Source organism: Dipodomys merriami, unplaced genomic scaffold (genome assembly GCF_024711535.1).
Source record: "Dipodomys merriami isolate MVZ:Mamm:240054 unplaced genomic scaffold, mDipMer1.0.p SCAF_37, whole genome shotgun sequence".
Lineage (NCBI taxonomy): Eukaryota > Metazoa > Chordata > Mammalia > Rodentia > Heteromyidae > Dipodomys > Dipodomys merriami.
The window spans coordinates 4691704-4711791 of NW_027205270.1; the positions used below are offsets into that span (position 1 = coordinate 4691704).

The window sequence follows — 20088 nt, forward strand, 5'->3', positions numbered from 1 at the left end:
AAGAGAAGAGAGGGGAGAGGAGAGGAGACAGAGTCATCTGTGAGCATGCAAAAAGGAAAGGCCATGTAAGTGTACAGTGCAACAGTAATTGTCTACAAGTCTATAAGTAAGCTCTCCTTAATGCTGCCAGGCACCAGAGCTAAGTGAAATAACTTTCTGCTGTTGAAACCACCTACTCTATGCCATGTTGTTTTAGCACCTGTAGAGGATGAATGCAGCCAGACAATGAAAGATGGGGCTATTATTACTCCCTCTCTCTTCCTCACTTCTTTATTATTTGAGTGAACAAATTTGTGGTACAGTTCGCAGCTAGTTTGGGCAGGAAAGTCAGTGAGACTCTTTTTTTTTAATTTTTAATTTTATTTTATTTGTGAACATACTGTACAAAGGGGTTACAATTACATGGGCAAGATAATGCATACATTTCTTACCAAGCATTGCAGCCTCCTCCTTTGTTTACCCTTCACCTCCCTTCCCAGCCTCCCCCCTCCCGCTCAGTGAGACTCTTATCTCCAATTGATCACCAAAAAGCTGGAAGTGAAGCTATGGCACAAGTGGTAGAACACTAACTTTGAGCATCAAAGCTCAGAGATAGCACCTAGGCCCTGAGTTCAAGCCTCAGGACCAGCACACACACACACACACACACACACACACACACACACACACACAAAGAGTGATCACTTGTGACCTAATTCCTGATGAATATAAATCAATATTATTAAAATAGCATCTTGAAGGATGTGTGTACTGTTCAGCTAAATTGCTGAGTAAACATGTACCCTAGTTAAGATCATTGGAGAATTTGCTTCAGATTTGTGTGGACAAACAGGACTCTGGTGTTTGCTTCGGCAGCACATATACTAAAATTGGAATGATACAGAGAAGATTAGCATGGCCCCTGTGCAAGGCTGACACGCAAATTCCTGAAGCGTTCCATATTTCTCAAACCGTTTAAATAGGGATACAGGTGAACCCATTGCAACAATGAGATGTACTAGTCGAACTTTACAACTTTGGCTGGGTAGGGCGGGTGGGGGTCGGGGGGGTAGATGGGAAGGGATGGGAAGGGGAAACAAAGGAGGAGGCAACAATGCTTGATAAGAAATGTACTCATTACCTTGTCCATGTAATTGTAACCCCTCTGTACAGTATTTTCACAATAAAAAGTAAAAAAAACCCAGCACTCTGAATTCACATACTATCTTTACATAAAAATAACATCTTTTAACTTAAATCCAGATAAAAGGAAACAATTCTAAGTTGTAGTCTCAGGAGAGCAAGAGGGAAAGGAGTGAATAGAGTAGGTAAGCCTTGTAGAACTTGAGTAGGTGGCTTGATGCTAAAACCCTAATACAGAAATTCTTATTGCTGTTTTAGGGCTGGGAAGGTGGCTCAGTGATCGAGTGCTTGTTTTGCATGCATGTGGCCCTGGGTTCAATTAAAAAAAGCCGGGCGCTGCGGCTCAAGTGGTAGAGCGCTAGCCTTGAGCTGAAGAGCAGAGGGACAGCGCCCAGGCCCAGAGTTCAGGCCCCACGAGCAGAACCCCCCCTCCCCCAAAAAAGAAATTCTTATTGCTGTTTTTGTAATAAAGAAAGTCAAATATGGTCATTTGTCAATATCTGAAGCAAAGTATAAAGGGGATACTTTTGTGTCATTTAAAAGGATCTTCTAAGCAACTGTCAGAGAAAAGATTTCTAAGTTTAAGAAAAGGTAGCCTTCGATGGACACAGAGGATTGCTCTGAAGGTTTAAAATTTTCAGTTGGTTAAACTTTTGTAAAATATAAAAGTCTATAATTCTTCTTTTAAGGTGAGTTGATTATCATGTTACTAAGGCTCTTGTCAGCAGTACTAAAAACGTTTTAGAATGTCTGTATCATCTTTTGAATTTTGTCATATCATTTTGAAGCTGGAATTTATGTACAGAGGAAAGGATCTGAGAATCTCTTTATTTAACCATATTCCCTATAGTTGAAAACATGGGAAAACATGTTTCTAAATTAGCACTCTACTACTGATCTCTGTCCTGTGGTTAGTAGATTCTGTAGAGGACCCATTTTTCACACTTCATTGCTTTCAACTGTTGGAGTAAGCAGCCAATGATCTTATTGCTGCAAAAATTGAAAAATTCTTTTTTGAAAAAATGTATTTTTATTATCTTTAAGTAGTTGTACAAAGGGGTTACCATTCAACAAATCAATTTATAAACATGTCTTGATTGAATCACCCCTTTCATTATTCTTTTTCATGCCTCTCAACTCACCCCCCCTCTCTCAGTTTTCTGTTTCATCAGATCTGCATGTTCTTTGAAGAACATTTATATCATTTTTTTTTCTGTATTTGGACAGATATTGTTTATCTTACACAATAGGATTTGAGTATGTTATTCATTTCCTGATTAGTATTTCAGTAAGACATAGATAATCATCTGAAATAAGTGCTTCTGGATATTTTTGGACTTCACATAAATATACATGAAGGAGGATGGCAGGAAAATTGTAAATAATAATGTAACACTGAGTGACTTGGGTCTAATATGTTGTCAAGGAAGAAATGTAAGTTCAATTTCCAGTTGAGCCTAATAACTTACCCAGGTGCTAATGCATTGGGAACTGACTCTCTAAAATAAGTGCTTGATGTTTTGCTTTCTAACAACCAAAAGAATTATATTTCTCCTTTAATGCTGATTTGGGTTTAAAGTATGTGGTCAGTTACATAGATGCCTTTCCATACAGTTGGAGGTTGTTAATGGTATTTCTAGGGAAGGAGGAGGAAGATGGAAAACCAATATACCACTAAATAAAAATATGTTGTGTTCATCATACAGAGATATGAATCATGTTGAAATAAGTTGACGTTAGGGAAATGAACCCAAAGATAAGTATTCAAATGTTTTTTTCCTTTCATGCAATTGTTTCTAACATATTTATAAGATGATTTCTTGTTGTTTTGTATGTCCCTCCCTTGCTTTCACTGTATTTGATGTTGGTATAATTTGTGGAGGGGAAGGGAAAAAGCAAATCGTTTAAATAGGGATACAGGTGGACCCATTGCAACAATGAGATGTACAAGTTGTTATGTCAAAAAGTGAACTTTACAACTTTAGGGGGGGATGATCGGGGCAGGGGGGTATGGGAAGGGCTGGGAAGGGGAAACAGAGGAGGAGGAAACAATACTTGATAAGAAATGTACTCGTTATCTTGCCCATGTAATTGTAACCCCTCTGTACGGTATTTTCACAGTAAAAAAAGTAAAGAAAAGTCAATCTCTTATGTCATGGAGCAAGTTATCTTTAATCAGTTCTTTGTGCCAGTTGGCAAACAACTGCCTCTGTGAGTATCTATCATCATGAATGTCATTGTGGACGGAAGTGTCCATGTTAACTCACATGCTTACCCTTCTCTTCCTGTCCACAGCTGTATCCCTGCAGATGGTGTTAGGCACTGGACTGTGCATTCCTCTGTTTATAAATGATGAAGTTGAGATGCAGAGATGAAGACATTGGCCTTGAATTATAGTCTGACACAGTGCCAAAGACAAGAACTCCAGGCTTTCTAATTCCCAGTTCTGTGAAACACCAGCTTTTATTTTCTCCTCATCTTAGCTTCATAGTCTCTTCTGTAAATCAGGCCCAGTGGCCGTACTGCAAACGCTGTCTGCCAAACACCTGCACTTAACACCTTGTAAATAGGCTGTCAGGACTCGCAGGACAAGAGTCTAAAATAAATGATCTGAATCCTGCTTCAAGAAGGCATACTGACCTCATGCCTCTAATTCCTTTCCCCTCCTAAATTCCACTGACATAGACAAAGGGATATAAAAATCTGTATGAATTGCAAAACAAGGAAGAGTACTTGCCACACACCAGAGTCTCATAAGATGCAGTGCGAATGACAGCAGACTGCAGCAGGCAGGAGGGTAGCTGGTGAGCCTCTGTGGAGGGGCCCCAGCTGGCTGTTAAGGGAGTGAGCAACACAGTCCCCACTAGGGGCTGCAATGACAGCTATGCTGGGTGGAGGCAAGAGGGTATAGAAAAGAGGTCAGGGTGCACAACGTCAGTCATTTCAGAAACCGTGGGATATCCACTGGCCAACTAATAGTAATAGGCATTTGCATGGCTTTTCAGCTCACTTTGATGTAAGGAGGCATGTAAGGGGGCTGCCAAGAATAGGGATGACCCCTTTTCCTACAGCTAACATCTTTGCAGAGGAAAAGGTCTGTCTTAGTTGTCAAATACTCCTGTTTTTCATAAGGACAATATTCTCTCTTTTTTCATCTTCTGTTTAAAGGTGAAATGTTTTTTGACTACTTAACTATTATTTCTTGATCATAGGAATATATGTTTTTATGTGGTGGAGTGAAAGGCAGTAATGGACAATAGAGAAGTGTCCAGACCTGTGGCTGAGTCTCAGTGGGCTGGGTTGAGCTTCTGTCTAGCAATTTGGAAGCCATGCTCTCATCTTTAGCTCCTGTGCTCAGGATGCAGAGGAGAGAGATTTTGGCTGCTGTTGAAATCTATTCACAGCCATCCAACGCTTAACAGCAAATATCCTCTCAAGTAAAGACCTATTATACCTGCCTGGCTGTATCTCATTAGATTTAAACAAAATTCCTGCTTCCCTCTCAATCCACAAGGAATTCGAGCCTTCTAATCAAAAGATAACAAGCTTCCTAATCAAAATACAACATGCAGTGGGATTTGCATGCACTGTTCTTTATGGATCCCTGCAGTGTCTCACAGAAATGGTAACATACCTTGTCCAAAACAATGGTTTTACGTTAAACATAAAAAATCATGTTATGCAAAACAATGAACAATGATATGTCCATAAAATCAAAAAGTCATGCCATTGAAGGGCACCGAGAGGAACTTGTTACTCCCTTGGGAATTTTCCTGATGGTCCCCAATAAGAGTGAGCTAAGTCTAGCAGATGGGCATGCCCATGATTTGCTAGTAATGAGAGAACTCAGGTCAGTTAAAATAAAAGGAGGATAAGGCTGTTCCTTATTTTGTGACTCAAGGAAAACTTCGAAAATAACCTCTTTGTCTCAGGTGTAGAGTTTCTGAGTACAGGCCACCTCTGTCCATCTCTCCCTTTTGCTTTCCTCATAGACAGTTCTGCTTTGACTTCACAGTGAAAATAGATGACATGTGTAGAAAATAGACAGCTACAAGCTGCCTGCTTTCTCTTATATGGACCACCAAGAATTACAAAGAAGTTAAGATAATCTTTAAAAAATGTCTCCTTTCTTTTTTGAAAAAAGACATGAGCCCTTTCTTCCCACTCAGATACCAGATGTCACCTTCACTTTAAGATGATCAAATAGAGAAAAACTAGCAGATATATGAAAAAGTCTCAATTCTTCATCAGAAAGGGATTTAAAGTTTTAGGGGGAAAAATTCTCTCTATGAAGTGAACTTACTATGTAGAACTAGTGACAACTTCACAAAGTTTATTTTGTATTTTTGAAAATACTTAAAAAGGTATTGTATCTATGAAAAAGAAACACTTTGAGATAAAGAAAAGAATGAAATAATACAGCCCCATGCTGTATAACATAAAAACACCACAGTGGAGCTTTCTATGTGTTGAATTTTATTGATTTAAAAATATTTTCTTCCTCCACATACATTATTGTACACAAACAGCAATTATATATGACAGAAGAAAGGAAAACATGATCTTCAGAATTCAGAGAAAGAAGTTAATTATGAAGTGAAGATGAATGAAAGAAATAGTTATGAAGAACTTATTTAAGAAATCAAATATAAAGGGTATTTCAAAGAATACAAGAGAAATAAACAAAAATATTACACAATTTTCCATATCTTAATACTGAAGTTTCAGACTCATTATACAACTGTACAAAATTAATTTAAATGACATATCTTTTAATAATTTTGCTCAAATTTCTCTAGCTAGGCAGAAAATTGTAATGGCTGCCATTCCAACTTTTCCTTGCAAGCTAAATTCTAGAAGACAATGAAAAAGCATGGCTAGATTTTTGCAGCAAGAATCATTGTAACCCAAGTATTGTACCTGCCAAAGATTATTCATGTGAAAGAACATTTTCAGACATGGAAGAAATCAAAAGAGCAAATTACCTATGTGCTATTCCCAAACATATAAATCAATATAGTATTTGTAACTGACAAATGCATAGAAATAGAGAATATGAATAAGAACATGAAAAAAAGCATGCCCATATGAAACAAAGCCAGTGAAGCACAAAGGTAAAGCTAAAATTATAATTATTATGACTAGAATTGTTGAGAAAATCAGAAATATAATGGAAGAAAGAATAGATGATAAATTAAATTAATTAATTTATTTGTTGGTCATGGGGCCTGAACTCTGGGCCTGTATGCTGTCCCTGAGCTCTTTAGCTCAAGGCTAGCACTCTACCATTGAGCCACAGTGCCACTTCCAGCTTATGTGGTACTTATATGGTGCTGAACAATTGAACCCAGGGCCTCATGCATGCAAGGCAAGCACTCTACAACTGAGCCACCTTCCCAGCCCTAGATAATACATTTTAAAATCCTACATTAGCCAGCAAAAGCTAGGGAGGCATCGTTCAATATCCACTTAACATTCATATTGTTTATTATCCACTGAAATCTAGTCTGGCCTTAAGTCCAAACATGGACTTGAGACTGGGCCCGTGTTGATTCAGTTAGACTCCACTTAGCATTTACTGGCATGTGTAGGTATGCAAGTCTAGTAAGTAGGATGACAACAGAAGGGATAGTTTCCCTTTCAAGGCCTGAAATTTAAGATGTGGATTTTTGGGTTTGGAAGCATCAGGCTTCATTGTGGGATGGCAACAATGCTTAAGTGGACAGGAGCCACTGTGAGCCTTATGAATAAGTAGAATGCTGTTCACTCACTCTGCGTCTTTATGGAAGTGAGAAATAAACTTCTGCTCTTAAGTGAGTATGCCACTTGGGTCCTCTTATTACAACACAGTAATTTTGCCCTGACTTAAATAGGGCAAACATATGCATTATGTACCACACAAGATTATTCAAGTCAATAAAAGGCATAACTTTTAAAAAATGAGTCACCTTCTATATAATGGTATACAGCTTGAGTTTTACATTAAAATATTTTTTGATTATTCAAATCACATTTTATTTCTCATTTTCTTTTTTCTCTTTCATAACTATCACTATATTTAAGTAGTTGTACAAAGGAGTCTAATACAGCAGGTTTGAGTGCATCTTGATCGATATCACCCCAGTCAACATTTCCCCCCATCCCTTCCAACCCACATCTACCCTCACTTTTCTCAGTTTTGTAGGATAAACATTGAATTCCTGACTGTTTTCTCCTTATTTCTCCTCCCTGAGAATTTTTACTCAAGGCTAGTACTCTACCAGTTGAGCCATTACTCAATTTCTGGGGTTTTTTTTTTTTGGTGGTTAATTGGAGATAAAAATCTCATGGCTTTGCCTGCCCATTCTGATCTTCAATCATAGTCCTTAGATCTTGGCCTCCTGAGTAGTTAGGATTGCAGGCATGAGCCACTAACACTGGGATATTTGCAATTTTTAAATAGGACATCTGCAGTGTGGTAATTTCATACTGTTACTGATTTCTGCTTTTCTCTACTTAAACATTACATTTCTTCCTAATATCTTGTTATTATAAATAATTCTGCAGTAAAACATTTTACAGATGTGTAAAAATTTTAGTAGGTATTCAGAGTTAAATTTATTGTGTAAGGTCATGCACACAGTGGGGTTGAAGATTTGAACTCTAGATACTTAAGGAGTCAGAGGCAAATTTTCTAGGTGGCTTATCAGATAGGCACTTGATCTGTTGGTGTTTGGCTTGACTAGAATCTGTGGTTGATATAGCTCAACAATTGCTCTTAGCTTGTTTAAAATTCAATTGTGCTGGCTGACTCACATTTACTTTTAGATTCCACTGGCTAAAGCTTCTATGTCATGATTTCACTGAGAGGATTCCTCTCCAACTCTGTGACAAAGCCATCTTGTCCTAATTTGGTGGTCTCCATGGCAAATTGTTCAGTCGCCTGCGACTTAACTTAGTTTATTATTAGAACTTTGATAGGTCCCAATGCTTGTGAATCCCAAGACAAAAAAAAGATAGGATTATGTGAAAAATGCATATATATATATATATATATATATATATATATATATATATATATATATATATATATATGGCCAAAAGCAAAAAAAGAGAAATTCCTAACCTGTCTTTACTTTGTGTGTATCAGGCCTACAATTTAAAAGTATTTGCATGTGTGGATTTAGCTGGGATCATCAGTCAGCACAGGAGTGAGACAGAGGCCAGAGTCCTTTGGGGGAAAGGCCATCCCCACATGGTATATCTTCTCCAGGAAGCATAATTACCCTAGGAATGATTACAAGTTGTAAAGGCTAATTCTCTGCTAGGTAATACTTTCTCTGACTACACATTGGCTAGGTTTGGGAAGTAGCCTGGGATGTTTTCTTTGGATGTCTCACTAAGCAGAGGACAAAAGTTCTTGATGTCATCATTGCTCAAAATTATAGAATGTACCTTTCTCTTTCTGAGCTATAGCCTGGAATAACATATATCTGCAAGTTGTTCTTCCTTTTCTAGGACTCTCCTTTGCCCCAACATTTTCCATTTTTTTCTTTCTTTTCGTGATATCTTTCATCCTTTGGAATTATGCTTTGTCTTAGTAGGGATCAACTGGATCTCTTTACATGGGAAAAGAACTTCGTGGACAAAATTCTCCATTCTTGATTGCTTTTATGCTGAGGAAGGAGATACCAAAATTTGAGAAATAGCAAGGCAATAGCTTGATATACCAACATATTTTCAGTTACATGTTTCTAATTTGAAAGTGTTTGCATTGCTTTACTCTTTATTTCTTCTCTAACAAATATGAATGGTCCCCTAAGTAGACATATGCTTTGGGAGGAAAAGGGAAATTTATTTTTTTACTTGAAAAGAACAAATGAAAAATCATTAAAAATTTTATGCATATATATGTTCATATCCTGATCATGTATATTTACACTTTTAATAGTTCATGATAATTTATTCTATAGATGGATTTATATGGCAGAGTTCTTTCAATAATATATGACTTTGGTTCTTCTGTGTTTTGGCCAAACAATGATATCACTGTCTTTTCCTCTTGTCAGTCTGATTGGAGAAAACAAAAACATCTGTTTTGTTTTAGTTTGCACTTTTATCCTTAAAAAGACAAACTTCATCTTTTTATGCTTATTTTTATTTGCCTTTTATTACTCTTTTGTAATATTCTGCTGGTCTATTTTATGTTTCCTATAGATTTAATTTTCTTATTGGTGATATAAACCATACCTCAAATATTTAGGATGGTGTCTACAATATAGCAACAACTATGTGGGAGAAATACAAATTAAGAAAAAAGTTCCCTTTTGTCTAGGAAGCCTCTCTACAAAGATAATACAGGAAGAAAAGAGTTCTCTAACTAAATAAACATTAAATCACAATGTGACACATACCATAGGCAATGCACTAAGCAACTGGAAAGAGAATGGAATCTGCTCCTTGCATTCATGTAGCCAAATATACACAACTCATTCTATTTAAAAACTCATCATGTAAGAGGCCTGGATAGCATCATTTCTCATACCTTGTTCATCCTTGTTTCATTGGGCAATTGTGGTAACCATTGTGTGCTGCCTTTATTGTTTGGACAAACCAAAATTTCCATATTTTTATGACAAGAATAAATTTTGCAGGTTGGGCGAAAGTGCATACCACTCTGTCTTAGCCTTTTAAAGAAACTAGGAGATGTGGATGCTATCTCTTTTCATGATTATATTTCAAAGGATGGTTTCAACATCCTTGAGAAAGATGTGCCCAGGACATAAACCTGACAAAAGGCCTATCTAGTTTTCAAAAGGATTTATATACACTTCAAAGAGAGGAGAGAGTACTTTCCTATTACAAGCATCCTCAAGTAAACGCTCTAGAAAAAGAAGGGGGGGGGGCGGAAATCTCTTCCCTTATTTTCAACAGAGAAAATTAAATTTCTTGAGTTTAATTTGTATTTGTCTCTGTATTGTTAATAATGTTATTGACATAATTTGTATGTGATTTATGTCAGTAGAATATTAGATTTTAGTTTCCTGTATATTCAGTAAAATCAAGGAAAAAAACAAATCAAAATGAAAAAGTAACCAACAGTAGCCTTCCATTTTTTTTTCTCTACTATGGCTTATTACTTCTTAGATCTTGTGTTAGTCATATCTTCTGCTGCTGTGACAAATCCCAGAGAAAAACAACTTAAAGGAGCATGGATGTATTCAGGCTTACATTTTAGAGATTTCAGCCGACAGTTCCCTGGTTCCACCATGTGGCCCTGAGGTCAACCTGAGCATCATGACAAGATCCAGTGGTAGAGCACAATGGCTTTCTTCAGGGCAGACAGGAAGCAGAGAGGCAAAGGGGATAAACTTTGCCTTCAAATGCATACTCCTAGTGACCCACCTCCTTCAGTAGGCCCTACCTACTCAAGCGTCTACCATCATTCAAAATATCACTAGCAGCTCAGGCCCAAGCCTTGAACACATGAGTCCGTGGAAGACATTTTCCATTCCAACCACATCCTATCTCAGTTGGGAGGACTCTCCTGTATTCACTCCTCTCCAGCCACACGGGTCTATGCTCTGCCCTGATGGTTGTAGCTTCCTAGTTGTCCCTCATATGTGAGGTCTCTTTTTCCTTCTCACATATTAAGGTTTATTTCTTTTCTTATTTAAATGTTGCTTTCTTACTGAAGTTTACCTTGACCATTTTGCATCAAGTGATATTCATCCCAAACAATTTTTTCATGGGAAGAATAAAAATAAATATGCATTGATAATTTTAATTTACTTTTCACTATATATATATATAGTGAAAAGTAAATTCTTATATATATATATATATATATATATATATATATATATATATGAAAGAATTTTCTATTTAGGAAAATGTACTTTTATGTAGCCATATCTGTCTTCTATGATATCTGAGTTTCATGTTATTCCTTAGTAATGTTTTTTTCCCCAACTCTGTAAGATTTCCCATCATAAATAAAGAGAAAGATCCATTCATCTACTGAGGGGCATCTGGGTTGGTTCCATATTTTAGTTATGGTAAATAATGCTGTAGTAAACATAGTTGTGCTAATAGCCTTAGTATGGCCTTGTTTGTGATCCCCAAAAGTGGGATTGCTGAGTCATAGGGGAGCTCTACAATGAAATTCTATGCCTCCATCAGAAAGAATGACATTGCCCCATTTGTTAGGAAATGGAAATATTTGGAAAAAATTATATTAAGTGAAGTAAGCCAGGCCCAAAGAAACATAGGTCTCATGGTTCCCTTATTTACAATAACTAGTATATATCTAGGACAAGCAGAAAAGGCCAAAAGCTATGTACATATGACCATATAAGATGATGTTATGTGAAATGAACTCCAACATAGGGACACAAATACCTTTTTTCTTTCTTGCTTTTGTTTCTAAAGTATTTATAATGTACCACGTGATTTTTTTTTGTTGCTTTGTATGTTCCTCCCCCATGGTATAACCCCAGTGTCTACCGTATTTGATGTTGGTGCCCAACATCTTGTATATACACTTCTCTAATTTGGAGAGAGGAAGGGAAAAAACAAAATGCTTAAATAAGGATACAGGTTTACCCATTGTAACAATGAGATGTACAAAACACTATGTTGAAATGATCTTTACAACTTTGGCCCGTTGGGGGTGGGGTAGTTGTGGAGGTAGGATGGAAGGGATGGTAGGGGAATACAAAGGAGGAGGCAACAATACTCCATAAGAAATGTACTCATTAACTTGCTCATGTAACTGAACCCCCTCTGTACAGAATTTTTACAATAAAAATACAATAATTACAACTTTGGCATGGGGGTAGGGTGGAGGGGGATGAGAAGGGATGGGAAGGGGAAACAAAAGAGGAGACAATGCTTGTAAGAAATGTACTCATTACCTTGCCCATGTAATTGTAACCCCTCTGTATGGTTTTTTCACAATAAAACAACAACAACAAAAATGTTAAAAGTATAAAAGATAAATAAAGAGAAAGGACAGCATGGACAAATTTATGAGATCTGAAAAATTTTGGTAATTTGCTAATATAACATTTTGGTAATTAGTTTTAACATGTACCATAATAAAATATGAACAGTAGAGAAAATGGGTAAAGAGGTGATAGAACTTCTCTGTTTTATATTTGCCACTTTTACATAAATCTAAAATTATTCTAAAATTTAAAAATTGAATTAAAAATTAATTAATTAATTAAAAATAATAAAGACTAGTAGCACACAAAATTTATATAAGAAAACTTTAATAGTATCTAAGTGCATGGTGCATTACTGTATTCCCATAACTCAGGAGCCAAAGGAAAAATTCTAGGTTAAGTTGAGCTGGTGGCTCACGCCTATAATCCTAGCTCCTCCGGAGGTTGAGATATGAAGATTGAGGTTCAAAGCCAGCTCAGGCAGGAAAGTTTGTGAGACTCTTATCTCCAATTAACCACCAGAAAACCGGAAGTGGCACTGTGGCTCAAGTGGTAGAGCACTCACCTTGAGATGAACAGCTGAGGGCCAGCACCCAGGCCCAGAGTTCAAGCCCCATGACTGACCAAATTTTAAAAAAAATCAAACTAAAGAATTATAGATTAAACTGGGTGCTGGCTGTTCATGCTTATAATTCGTAGCTATTCTGCGGGCTGAGCTCTCAGGACCACAGTTTGAAGCCACCAACTAGAAAGTCCATGCGATGCTTATCCCTAGTTAACCAGCAAAAAAGCCAGATATGGAGCTATGACTCAAATGATAGAGAGTCAGCTTTGAGCAAAAAAGCTCAAGGACTGTGCCCCTGCCCTGAGTTCAAATCTCAGGACCAGCACATGTGTATGTGCATGTGTGCACACAAACATGCTCACACACATACACACACACAAAATAGGAATTGTAGACTAAATACAAATGAAAGAAAAATGAGTCACTATTGCTTTTTATCAACTTTTGATAAAAAGTTTTGCCAGGTCCTCGTGTCTTTGGTCCTAAGGTAAATGGGTAGAAAAAGAATTGGAATTTTCTTTTAAATTCATAATATTTGTTTACTTATTTATCAAGAATAGTTACTTTAAATTTTTTAAAGGAAATAATCACGGAAAATATATAATGATTAAATAATTCCCAATAATATGATAGTGAAAGTCTGAAATTTCATATTAGAGAGTGATTAAATGAAACTTGTTACATACGAATGGAGGAAGTGGTATTTATGTTCACACATAACGCATGTGGTGTGCATTGGTATAGTCAGTAAGTTTATGCTTGTGTACCAGACCTTGAGCACCTGAGCCATTTCATTTTCTATCGGAATGACAATCCCCATGGCACTTTAGATCACAGAATTTCATAGCAGAAATCCTTTTATAATCTGATGAAACCCCAATTCTCACAACTCTGTTACTGAATTAATAAGCTGGGATTTTAATGAAAGAGAAGCAACAGAAATAGATTGGTGATGTGGTTTGAACTGTGTGCATTAAGTATAAGAAGGAGAGCTGATTATTGAAGATAGATATTCTGAGGGTTTACATTGGGGTGTACGTAAACACATTGTTTATGACAGCAGATCAATACCATTTATTCTTTAGATTTAGTTGGTTTCTTTGTGGAGGACAAACATGTTGTGTGAAATTAAATAGATCATGTATTGATTCTTAAATGGCTTCCAGAAAATAACTAGAGTGTAACTATTCTTATCCCTGAGGTTTCTTTGTTTCTTTGTGGCTCTGGGAGATATCAGTAGTTAATTGTAGGAGCCTAAGATTCAATTAAGATAAGTTAGGGTTAATAATATTCCTATACTGAGTGTAGACAGGAGTGTGATTATTAGTTTGGTAATGAAGTGTAGTATCATTTGGATTTTAAGTCTAGCTAGAGAAATCTAAAGCTGCACAACAAATCCAATAGTTACAAAAGTTTGTCTGGGACAGGTGAATTAGGGAGTTTAGAGTGTTTAAGGGTCAAAGATGAGCATGAAAGCAACAGAAGAAACATCACCTGCTTTTCTTGGTCTAAAATAAAGGAAAATTGTAGGCAGTACAAAGCCAAAACAAACTGGGTGTTAATCCTCTATCCAAAGCAAATGTTTTGGTTTCAAAGTCACTGAAGAACGTGTTTAAAACTCACTCTTGTGTCAGCTCTTGATTCCTTCTTCAGATTCTTTTTGAAACATTATGTCTTTGAGTAATTCTAAAAAATGTCTTTCAAGGGGCTGGGAAGGTGGCTCAGTGGTAGAGCAATTGCCTTGCATGCCTGATGTCCTGGGTTCGATTCCTCAGCACCACATAAGCAAAAAGAAAAAAAAAACGGAAGTGGCGCTGTGGCTCAAGTGGTAGAGCGCTAGCCTTGAGCTGAAGAGCTGAGGGACAGCGCCGGGCCCAGAGTTCAGGCCCCACGGCCGGACTCCCCCCAAAAATGTGTTTCAAGTCAACATGTCAGTTTATGAGTACAATGCATCTTGATCAATGCCATCCCTTCCATTGTTCTCCCTCCACCTGCCTTAATTCTGATTCTTTTAGTGGCCTTTGGGTTTGATATCCATAGGAAACAGATATTCAGGTTATAGGACTTGGAACAGTGTTTCTATTCAGAAACAAAAGTGGGGATGTTTGGCCTGGAGCTTAAGAGCAGGGTTTGTGTTTAAGTGCATTTCAAATGGTCCCTTTAAGCAAAGGTTTTTTTTTTTTAAATTTTATTTTTTATTTCGCTTTCAATACACCTGCCTGCCTTATTGCATATCAAGCAGAGGAATGTCTAGGGATTCTCGGATGTGCAGCTTGTACTTTCTCGGGCATATGACTGTGATATTAATTTTTGTTATAACTTTGAAAGGTTACAGTGCAGCAAGGTGGAATCTGTCAGAGGTTGAGTGAATCTGAGTCTCACAGGTGTTTGTATTTACTTATGGTGAGAGTTTAGGGCGATTTTATGTTGTATAGTACAGTTTCTTTACAGTAGGGTTAGAACTTTTGGCCAAGAGAGATTAAGTTCTTTTGAAGACTTTGACGGTTTTATTTTAATTTAAAAATTATATCCAGTAAAATTGACTTTCTTTTTCTTTTTTTTTGGGGGGTCCGGTCGTGGGGCCTGAACACTGGGCTTGGACACTGTCCCTCAGCTCTTCAGCTCAAGGCTAGCACTCTACCACTTGAACCACAGCGCCACTTCCGGCTTTTTTCTTTTTGCTTATGTGGTGCTGGGGAATCAAACCCAGGGCCTCAGGCATGCAAGGCAAGCGCTCTACCACTGAGCCACCTTCCCAGCCCCCAAATTGACTTTCTTTATGTGTAATGTTCTATGAAATGTTACATGTAGATGGAGTTCTGTAACCACCACTACATCCAAGATACAGAATGGTTGTATCATCCATGAAAACAACAACAGAAACCTTCCTCCTGGCATACCTTTGTGTTTTTTTGTCCTACTAGCAACCAAGACAGTTTTTTTTTTTTTTTAAAGATGGTCACATAAGTGGACTCATATAAGACTGCTTTCTTTAATGTTATTGGGATTCCTTGAAGTTGCTGTATTTATCAACATCCAAGTTCATTTTATTGATGAGCAGTATTCCATGGTGTGGGTGATTCAAAGTGTGCTGATCCATTCATGGAAGGACATTTAGCTTGTGTCCAGTTTTTGGCAAGTTTGAATAGGGCTGAAAAATTTGTGTAGAGATCTGTGTTTTACTTGAAGTGTTACATTAAGTGATTTTGCTCAGAAGTAGCAAATAATTATGTTATCATGTTTTATGAAATAGAACTTGTAAATGATGAACTTAGGGACTTCAGTGAAGTTCTAAGAAAACTATTGAAGGTGTGGCCTGGTTATCCTTTCCTGCTTATAGTACAGTGCAAGAGCAGCAAAACTAATACAATAATTTTTTAAGTAAAAAGGCACTAAAACTTAAAGATTTAAAAAGTTGTTAGTCAATCAATATTGCAAAATATAAGAGAAATATGTGACTCATGAATATTTTCTTGGATCACAATCTTCTTACCTCTCTTACCAAGTAGCTGGGATCACACGTTTGTATCACAGAACCCAGATTGCTATATGAGATAAGGTCTTGCTAACATTTTGTTCAGACTGGCTGCAAACTACCATCTTCCTATATCTTTGAAATAAGGCACTACTGTACCTAGCTTTTATTTTGTAGCAAAAATATTTCATTTTGACTTCTTTGGATTTTGCTGTATGGGTTATGCAGAAACTCATTGCCTAAGTCTCAGCCAAAAAAGATTTTTTCCTTGTATCTTTAAAATATTGTATAGCTTCCTATTTTCACTTTTAGATCTGTGAGTTATTTTGAGTTAATTTTTAATATATATTTTGAGAAAACACATTTTTTCTTGTTAATTAAAGATTAATCTGGGTACAGCTCTGAATGGATTTTGCCTAGAAATTAAAGTCTCTAATCAGTTGATTCTGAGTTAATAAAAAGGGAGATATATTTTAGGAAGATTTGATTTAACCAAGTAGAAACCTTTTAAAGAAGAACTAAAGAGAAAAGAGAGAGAAATACAGAGAGAGACAGAGAGAGACTGAGAGAGAGACTGAGAGAGACAGAGAGAGACAGAGAGAGACTGAGAGAGAGAGAGAGAGAGAGAGAGAGAGAGAGAGAGAGAGAGAGAGAGAGAGAGAGAGAGGAGAAAAGAGGGAGATTTCCTTCCTTATGATTCTTCTTTTCTGGATAGCAATAAATAATATATTTTCCCACATTAAGTTATTTTACCCTATTGTAAAAAAAATTAGAATGATCAGTGTCAGTGGGAATAAAGCTTTTCCCCCGTTTGTTACAATGAGAGGCTGAAAACCAACAAGGAAAGAAGATGCCCTTGAGGAGGTTGGCAACTAATAAGGAAAGAAATTTCAGTTACTGGTAAATTTTTACAAGAGCCCTTATGATTTCAGCTTGATGATGCATGGTGTACTCAAATGTTGGTGATCAATAATAGTTTTCTCACACTGGTAGACTTTAAAAAAATAATTAATCTTTTCTACTTCCCATGTTATAAAGTTCTAAATATTACTAAATGAAATAAGCATTTGGAAATCAGCACCTTAACTTTTTTTTTTCCTGAAAAAGTTAGTATTTATTCAGCAATAACTTGCCTTAACAGTTTGTAAAACTCATTATATATACAATTCAGTGGAAGTACTGCTAGGTAATCTTTATTAGACTTTACTTTTCAAATAACAAAGAATGACACACATATATATTTACACACAATCACTTTAGATATATGTGCAAACACGTATATGTATGTCCATATGAATATATACCTCCATATATTTATATCTATATAGATATTTATATCTATATCTCTAACTAGAGTGATATTAATATTGTTATTAATATTGCTTTAGCTAGAGAGATACTAATATTGTATATCTATATCCTGCATCTATAGTTCAATAAGCATGAGGTTAAGACTACAATACTCAACTTTCTAACGTTTCTGTTTATACTACAACAAATATATTTTTAAAAGAAAACTGAATAGAAATGTCAATACTATAGCCCTCCCTTATTTCTGCTTTTGCTTCCCCTGGTTTCAGTTATTTGGAGTCAAGTTTAGTCTAAAAATATTAAGTATAAAATTCCAGAAGTAAACAATTTATAAATTTTACTTTGTATACCACCCTGCAGAATGTGATGACATCAACTTGTCCTCATTAATAGTTACTTAGTAGTTTTCTAGGTTAATAAATCAGTTCTCAAGGTGTTAGGGTGCTTGTGTTTAAATAACCGTTATTTTATTTAATAATGGCATCAAAGCATAAAGGAGTGATATTGAAAGCTTGAATATACCAATGAAAAGCTACACAGTACTTCCTTTAAAAGTGAAAAAGGGAAAGTTTTTCAAAGAGTTTTTTATAAGCATATTTCAATTGTACAAGGGGATTTCACTAACATTTCACAATCCAAATCATCATTTTTTTACTGTTTCCTACCACCCTTCCCCTTTCTAATTTTCTTATATGTAAATCTTTCATTATTCCTTTTTCATATATACAAGTATTTCAATCATATTCATTCCCATTTACTCTGTTTGCTTTCCTTTTCTAAAACAGACCCTGACACACACTTACTTTAAGTGTGTACAAGTAAAAGTTTTTTTTTAATTTAATTTTATTTATTTGAGAACATACTGTACAGAGGGGCTACAATTACATGGGCAGGATAATGCATACATTTCTTACCAAGCATTGCAGCCTCCTCCTTTGTTTACCCTTCACCTCCCTTCCCAGCCTACCCCCTCCCCCCCACCCAATTATACCCCCCCCCACACCGACATTGTAAAGCTGGTTTTGACATGACATTTTGTACTTCTCATTGTTGCAACAGGTCCACCTGAATCCTTAAACGGCTTGTTTGTCCCCATCTCCTCCACATGTTATACTGACATCAAATATAGTGAAAGCGGGGGTTACACTGTGGGGGAGGGACATACAAAGCAACAAAGAAATAATCTTATAAATGCGTTAGAAACACATGCATGAAAGAAACAAAAACATTAAAATACATATTTAAGGGTTCATTTTCCTAACATCACATTATCTGACCTTTTCCACTTGACTCATACCTATACTAGATATTGCAAATAAGGGAAACCATGGGACCTATGCTTCTTTGGGCCTGGCTTACTTCACTTAATATAATTTTTTCCAAACCTTTCCATTTCCTAACAAATGGGGAAATGTCATTCTTTCTGATGGAGGCATAGAATTCCATTGTGTATATATACCACATTTTCTTGATCCATTCATCTACTGAGGGGCATCTGGGTTGGTTCCATATCTTAGCTATGGTAAATAATGCTGCAATAAACATAGTTGTGCTGGTAGCTTTAGTGTGGTCTTGTTTGTAAACATTTGGGTAAATGCCCAAAAGTGGGATTGCTGGATCATAGGGGAGATCTATGTGAAGTCTTTTGAGGAACCTCCATACTGCTTTCCAAAGTGGTTGAACAAGTTTACATTCCCACCAACAATGAAGTAAGGTTCCTTTCTGTCCACATCCCCTCCAGCATCTGTTGTTGTTAGAGTTCTTGATTTTTGCTGTTCTAACTGGAGTGAGGTGATATCTCAATGTTGTTTTGATTTGCATTTCTTTTATGGCTAGGGATGTTGAACATTTCTTCATGTGTCTATTGGCCATCCTTCTTTCTTCTTCAGAGAAGCTTCTCTTTAAGTCTTTCACCCACTTATTTATTGGGCAGTTGTTTCTTTGAGGATTTGTTGTTGGGTGGTTTAATTTTTTGAGTTCCAAGTATATTTTAGATATGAGACCCTTGTCCGTTGTATGGCTAGTAAAGATCTTCTCCCAATCCGTGGGCTTTCTATTGATCTTGCCAGCTATGTCATTTGCCCTGCAGAAGCTCTGCAACCGTATGCAATCCCATTTGTCCAACCTTTCTTTGATTTGTTGTGCTTCCGGGTCTCTATTCAGAAAATTTCGGCCTGAGCCAAGGAGACCTAGGGTTTCTCCTATTCCATCCTGTAATGTTTTCAGAGTGTCTGCTTTGAGTTCAAGGTCTTTGATCCATTTGGAGTTGATTCTGGTGCAGGGTGATATATAAGGATCTAGCTTTAGTTTTCTACATGTAGTTAACCAATTTTGCCAGCACCATTTACTGAAGAGGCTGTCTGTCTTCCATTCTATTGTTTTAGCTTCCTTATCGAAGATTAGATGGCTATAGGTCTGTAGGTTCATTTCTGGGTTTTCAATTCTATTCCATTGGTCCTGAGGTCTGTTCTTATGCCAATACCAAGCTGTTTTGATTACTATGGCTTTATAGTAGAGTTTGAAATTTGGTATTGATATTCCTCCAGCAGTGTTCTTTCCGTTGGGAAGTGTTTTTGCTATTCGGGGTCTTTTATTGTTCCATATGAATTTTTGGATTGCCTCTTCTATTTCCTTGAGGAATGAGGGTGGAATTTTGATTGGTATTGCGTTGAATTTGTAGATAGCCT

General features: G+C 36.6%; 1 non-coding gene across 1 annotated transcript; it reads left to right on the forward strand.

The window, feature by feature from the left end:
• The first annotated feature begins 839 nt into the window (after positions 1 to 839).
• On the forward strand, positions 840 to 946 carry LOC138804737 (U6 spliceosomal RNA). Its single transcript, XR_011365331.1, has one exon. It is a non-coding gene; the product is annotated as a U6 spliceosomal RNA (small nuclear RNA).
• The last annotated feature ends 19142 nt before the right edge of the window (positions 947 to 20088 follow it).